The following is a 7,200-nucleotide window of genomic DNA, read 5'->3' as shown; positions in this document are numbered from 1 at the left end:
AAAACTGCTGCAACATTGCAAAGCAAATAAATAGTCACAGGCTTTGAAATAAAAATTAAAGATCACATTCTACAGAAAAAATTTTATCTTTATGTGAAGTTTTGTTATTAATAAGGAAAACAATTTTTAAATTAAGTTTTCTGCCCTATCTGGTTTTGCTCAGTGGTTAGAGCATCAGCCTGTGGACTGAAGGGTCCCAGGTTCGATTCCTGCCAAAGGCACATACCAATCAATGTGTCTCTCTCACATTGATTTTTTTTTTCCTCTCTCTCCCTTCCACTCTCTCTATAAAGCAATGAAAAAAATATCCTCAGATGAGGATTAAAAAAACAAAAACAAAATTAAGTTTCCTTGTAATAAAAGATATAGCAATCAAATGTATAAAGAGGTTATTAATTTTATATACAATTCATGAAGTCACTTTCAGTTTCTTGTACAACCTCCACAAGTTACAGAAAATGTTAGAGGAAATGTTAAAGTGTCACCATATACATTTACATACAAAATTAAATTCAGACATATGAAATTGATTTGTATGGATAGTTAAATCTTTTTAGAAAAATTATACCACAAGAATCACCAGCTAAAATTTATATTTTGAAATAATTTATCAGAAATTTCTCCTAATGTGACAGCCTATGAAATATTCTTAACAACTCCAATAACAGTTGCATCTGCAGAAAGATCCTTTCCCAGACAAAAAATTATAAAAAATTATTTGTCATCTTGCATTTGTCAGGAATGCCTGTTGTAGCTTTCAGTTACAGGCGTGCTTCTGAGTGGGTTTGGTTCCAGGCCACTGTAATAAAGTGACTGTTGCAATAAAGCGAGTCATAATCTTTTCACTGGTAAGGGTCTTGCCTTTAGTTTATTAAAAAAAACCAACATCTGTGAAGCTCAACAAAGGAAGTGCCACAAAACGAGGTCGCCTGTATGTCCACTGAAATGAAGTTGGCAAAGTATACATTTTGATCACCTAATAAATGAATTTGCAGAAAAATCTAATGATCAATCAGATATCATATTAATAAATTATTTATTTTATATAAAATTAGGACAAAATATAGTCATTTTAAGTTTATGATATTACTCATGCATCACTATTACCCCATTACACTGTATAAGTAATAAAATATTTTGAAAGGAAAAGGCTTTGTATTTTAGCACCTTTAACTACAGTATTTTTTATTTTATTTATTTATTTTTTTACTGCTTTTTTAATATGAGGCGCTGCATTTTCCTTTGGAACTAGGCCCTGCAAATTATGTAGAGCCCTGATTCTGAAAACCAGTATTTCTTTGAAAGGATTTTCATATTTCCCCAAATTTTCCTGACTCTATTAAAACCCTTTTCAGTTTTTAATGACTTCTCTCCAGTCCAATGAATGACAATCATGTTATAACTTTTTAAAACCCACATCACAGTGGGACAGCTGGTCCTCTTGGAGGCTGACACTCTCGTTGTGCTGAGACTCATTCTCTTTTCTTTTTAAAAATATTTTTAAAATTGATTTTAGAGAGAGAGGAAGGGAGAGAGAGAAACATCACATCAATTGACTGGCTGCCTTCTGCCTGCCCCCTACTGGGGATCGAGCCCGAAACCCTGGCCTGCACCCTGACTAGGGGTCAAACCAGTGACCTCTTGGTGCCTGGGACAACTGAGCCGCACAGGCCAGGGCTGAGACCAGTTCTTCTGAATTGCCCCAACCCACCCCCACCCCCACCCCCATCCCAACCCACCCCCACCCCCACCCCCATCCCAACCCACCCCCACCCCCACCCCCATCCCAACCCACCCCCACCCACCCCCACCCCCACCGGTAGCGGATCCTAGTCCTTCCGATGTTGATGTCAAATTTTGAAGTCCGTTTTAGAGGTGATATATGTGACAAGTGCTCTGGTAAGTGTAAAGAGCAGAGGAAGTGATGAGGGAGACAGAAAGTGCACTTGGAGGGCCCCGTGGCTATTGAGTGACCACAATTCCATTCATCTTCTGGAAGATGGGGGGGGGGGGCTGTTGCAGTCGAGGCTCAGGCCCAGCAGCGTGCGGGGCTTGGCTGGGCGTGGGATCCCAGCCCCGCCGCGTCCGGGGTTCTTCCTCAGGTGGCAGCAGCCTCGGGGGTGGGCCTCCTAAAGGGGGGAGGGCTCTGGGCCGTAAGCCGCTGCAGCCCTCAGGCCCCCCTAAAGCAAAGCAGGTAGCACCTGGGTAGACGGGAACTCGCCACGAGCACTTTCCCTCTGAACCCTCAGCTCCTCTGGAGTCTCCGCCTTCCTCCCCAATTGACCAATCCCTCCGCCCCATCGTGGAAGGAAGCAATCCGATTGGCCCAATCACGGGGGCCCTTGGAACTAAGACACTGGGACCTGTGAGCCTATGAAAGAGAGGCCGGTGGATCAGGTGTTCGCCTCTGTCCAATCAGAGGCCTGCTGGCGCTTCCCACGCAGGGCTGAAAGCGGGGCTTGCAGGTGAACTGGGACACGGACACGTCCGGCACCATGACTGACAGGCCCACGCAGGCCAGACTCACCTGCTCCCCCCTCCTATGTGGGAGTGCTCACACCGGCCTCACCCCCTCTACTCAGTCCACCAGGTACTGACGGGCTACTTCCTCAAATACACCTCGGCGGCTGCTCTCCCCGTCGCCATGGCGACCTTCCTTCCCGTCTGAACAATGGGCAGGAACCTCTTGACAGCCACCGGCCCACTGGAGGGGTCTTGTGAAGGCTCGCTCACCCTTCCGCGGGTTCCGCAGCACGTGGTACGCCCCAGGCCTCCCGCAGTGCTCTCTGCCCACCCCTCGGCGTCTCCTCCCGCCAAGCTCCTCCCGGCCAGGGGGCGGTGTTTGTACCTCTCTCCAGGACGCCCGTCAGCCTCGCCGCGGAGCCCTGCTCACCCTGGAGCTCAGGCGCTGGGGCACCTGCCGGGAGGGGCTGCATCCGCACCGAGACTCCGCATCCGCACCGGGACTCCTCATCCGCGCCGGGACTCCGCATCCGCGCCGGGACTCCGCTTCCGCGCCGGGACTCCGCATCCGCGCCGGGACTCCGCTTCCGCGCCGGGACTCCTCATCCGCGCCGGGACTCCGCATCCGCGCCGGGACTCCTCATCCGCGCCGGGACTCCGCATCCGCGCCGGGACTCCTCATCCGCGCCGGGACTCCGCATCCGCGCCGGGACTCCGCTTCCGCGCCGGGACTCCTCATCCGCGCCGGGACTCCGCATCCGCGCCGGGACTCCTCATCCGCGCCGGGACTCCGCATCCGCGCCGGGACTCCGCTTCCGCGCCGGGACTCCTCATCCGCGCCGGGACTCCGCATCCGCGCCGGGACTCCTCATCCGCGCCGGGACTCCGCATCCGCACCGGGACTCCGCATCCGCGCCGGGACTCCGCATCCGCGCCGGGACTCCGCTTCCGCACCGACTCCGCACCTGCGGACGCGCGCTCAGCATTGACGCAACTTGCATGTCCACTTGTATGTGGGTTTACCGTTCGCCTCCCCGGCTAAAAGCGTCTCTGCGAGGGCAAGGCTGCCTGCCTCGTTCAGTGCTGAACTCCTAGGGCCCAGCGCAGTGTCTGGCACTTTAGAGGGTCTGGGGGCCACTAACTTTAAAATCAGCGACCTGCCCAGCCAGGCATGGATCAGCGATTGGGCATCGACCTAGGATCCAGGAGATTGCAGTTCAATTCCAGGTCAGGGCACATGCCCGGGTTGCCGACTCCATCCCCAGTCAGGGGCGCGCAGGAGGCAGCGGATCAATGACTCTCTCAGCATTGATGTTTCTATCTCTCTCTCCCTTCCTCTCTCTGAAATCAATAAAGATGTATTTACAATAAAATGAAATAATAAAATAAAAAGTGTCCTGCAATCATATGCAAACGTAGAAGTACAGGAATGGTCTGGAAGGGACCAGGATACGGTATGGTGATGTGTGTGCACCTGTATGTGGGGAGGTGGGGGTGGGGGGACAGACGCCAGCTTTCACTGTAATGATTTTACTTTTTACTAAACAAAGATGAACGAAGCATGTATGTCCCAGGTCAGGGGAGATGGCCGGTGAGCAAACCCAAGCCACACTCTCTAACAACAAAAACACACCGTCACACGCTGCAGTCCACTAGTGGGTTTTGAGTCTTCACTTTATTACTGTCACCAGAAGTCACCACCTTCACTTGGTTCACCACAAATAGACAGATGTCATAAAGGGGGGGTGCCATGGGGCCACTGGATTCACTCTTGAGAGACTTAACCAGGTGGTGGGGGAGTCCAGAGCGGGGGCCCAGGATGGGGACCACCATTCACTGCACACACGCACACACACATATATTTGTGGAGCCTTATATTATACATCTTATATATAGAAAATATATGTATTTATACTATACACAGGCAGTAACGCTGCGGGAGGGGCCGGACACCCAGACAAGGACTTGGGCACCAGGGACGGGGAGTGTCACATCAAGGCGCAGCGCTGGGAGACGGCTGGACCAGCCCATCCTCCTACCCCCCTTCGTGCTCCTCAGAGAATCAAAAGGGGTCTTGGGCCAAGGTTGGGGGGCCCCCATGGGTAACAAGTGGGGGCTCTTGGTTATAGGGGGGAAGCCTGGGACCCCAAAAGTCTTTGAAGATCAAGACTCACCAGGGAGGGTTGGAGGGGGGAATAAATGCCTGTCTCCTGGGAATTAGTCCCTCAATTGTTATACCCTGGGGGAGACCCAGAGCCACAACCAGACAGGTGGCCTGTGACTGCGAAGGATGTGTCAACTCAGAGGCAGGAGGCCTGGATCCTGAACCTCTTGACTTTGGACAAGTCACTATCTTCCTGGCCCAGAGTCTTCTGCCTCCAGGGTCCTTGCAACTCTCAGCCTGCATGAAACCCAGTTTTCCTGGGCTGCCTCTTGTGCTTGATGGGAGGAGGAAACCCAAGCTATGCAGGGTCAGGATGCTGGGGGGCCCTTCTCCAAGGATAGGCTTAGAAGCAGGGGAGAGGTGGGGTGGGGGAAGGGCAGCAGGGAGGGAAAGGGGGATACCGTTGGCCTAAGAGCACACACTTTCGGCTTGGGCTCCCCAGTGTCCTTAGCAACAGAAAGAATAGGGCTTCCCCACCAACTTCCCAGCAGGGTTCAGGAGCCTTGGGTCTTCTCTACACCCTGCTCTCCGACATCTCTCACCCTTTTTTGCAGCTCTACCGTGGGCTGGCTTCTACCTGGTGGTGGGGTGTCTGGGCTGTCCCCCAGGATGAGTGAGGAATGCTGAACAAGATGGTTCAGCAACCCCCACTCCTGGCAGGGGTCTTGTAAACTTTCTCACTCCAGAGTGGCAGGGAGTCTGCAGAAAACACCCAGGGCCTGGGTGAAGCTTAAATGTGCCCTGCCCTCTAGCCCAGCATCACCAGTGCTGGGTAACCCTCAGGGAGAACAGCTGGGTAGCACCCGGGGTCTCCTAGTGCCTACCTGCAGGGGAGGTTTTTGGTGGCGAGAAGGCAAAGGGAAGGACTTCTCACAGCCTCCTGCGGGCATAGAACTTCTGCGAGAAACACATCCACAGTCACCCACCCCTTTACCTGCTGCAAGACCTCTGGTCTGGTACAGCTGGGCAGGACCATGACCCTATTCTGTGGCCACCCGGGCCACCCAGGGGAGATAACCCTTCCTCAGATGTGGAAAACTGGGCAGCAACAACCAGCTGTTGCTCGCCCGTGTGGGGTCCTCTCCCCCCACTCCTGCCTCTTGGGAAGACTTGAACAGATCTGAGTTTGAATCCATGCCCCACAGCTAACTCACACTCTAAGTCTCAGTTTCTCCTTCTGTTAAGTTCCTTCTCCCTCCCTCACCACTGTGCTGATTCCTCCATCCTCGGGACCCTCCTGGGGAGCCTCAGCCCATCGTGCACCCTGGTCCAGTTGTAGCCTTAGCGCTCACCTGGACTGTCAGCTCCTGATCCCCAGCACAGGTGCCCCATAACTGTGAATAATACCTGCCTCTTCGGGTTGTGTGTGGGAATGGGGTGTTAGTGGTAAGAACACCCAGCACCTTGGCGACCCAGTCCCCTTGCCTGCTCCCTGAGGCACTGGGTCCACACCTCTCTCCACTGTTCAAGGCCTCCCTGTCCCTTAAGGCTCAGCCGAGTGCACCTTGTGCAACACTCTCCTCAATCTTCCTTGTATCTTGGGGACACCTGCTACCCTCTCCTCTACAGCCTGTGGCCTCCTGGAGCCTACCATGCACCAGGGGCCCTCAACAGTTATCTTGGCACAGTCTGTACCTCAGCAGCCAATGCAGGCCATGCAGGATGGCATGCAGCGTCCACAGTCCTTGTCCTCTCTACTCAGCCTCCCACAGGAGACTGCCCCTCGGTGGGCCTTCTGGAAGGCCAGGGAAGGACCCTCCATTCTTTTGGCGATCAGAGCCCCTAGCCCCCTGGCTGACCCCAGAGGAAAGAAAGATGAGACAATGTGCCAGACCAGTTGTTTCCTGGGAGGTCACAAGGGCAAGGAATTGAGACACCTGCTGGGCGGCTGCGGCCAAGAAACCCAGGCAGCAAGCCCAGCTCTGCCACTCACCCACTGTGACCTTGGGCCAGCTGCTCCCCCTCTGGGCCTCCTTACCCCCAACTGTGGGCAGGGTCGTAGTGAGCCTGTCCTAGCGGCAAGGACAGTGATCAGTCCTTTGGGAGGTCACAAAAAAGGTGCTGAGTTCCTAGTGGGACACACAGTGGAATGCAGGGGACCTCCCACCTTGGGAGGGGCCAGTGGGGATGTGGGGAGAGGGCCTAGGGGCACGGCTGTCCAGGCGAGGAACAGTAGGGCAGAAAAGGCCCTTAGCCTGCAGCAGAATCAGGGTGTCTTATGGGCTGAGATTCCCAAGGCCTCCCAGAATAATGGGAGCACCAAGCAGTGGAGCCCCAGGCTGGGGGAAGGGGGAAAGCAGGGAAAGGGGACAGCAGTGCTCTGTAGTCAGGCAGCCTAGGCTTGGCCCCACCTCCATCACTGGCTGCCTGAGTGACCCTGGACTAGTGACCGTGACTTCTCCAGGCCTCAGTTTCCACTACCATAAAATGGAGACAGCTGCAACACTCCTAGCAGGGCTGTTGTGTCACTCCTGGCAGGTGACAGCCCCCCCAGGGTCCTGCAGGTGTTCAATTACCCTGCAGACAAACCTTCCCAGCATCACCCATCTGTCTTTCCCACCATTCTACCTCTG

The sequence above is a fragment of the Miniopterus natalensis genome, chromosome 2 (assembly GCF_054644295.1).
Source record: "Miniopterus natalensis isolate mMinNat1 chromosome 2, mMinNat1.hap1, whole genome shotgun sequence".
NCBI classification, from domain to species: Eukaryota; Metazoa; Chordata; class Mammalia; order Chiroptera; family Miniopteridae; genus Miniopterus; species Miniopterus natalensis.
Note: the sequence above shows the minus strand (reverse complement) of the source record.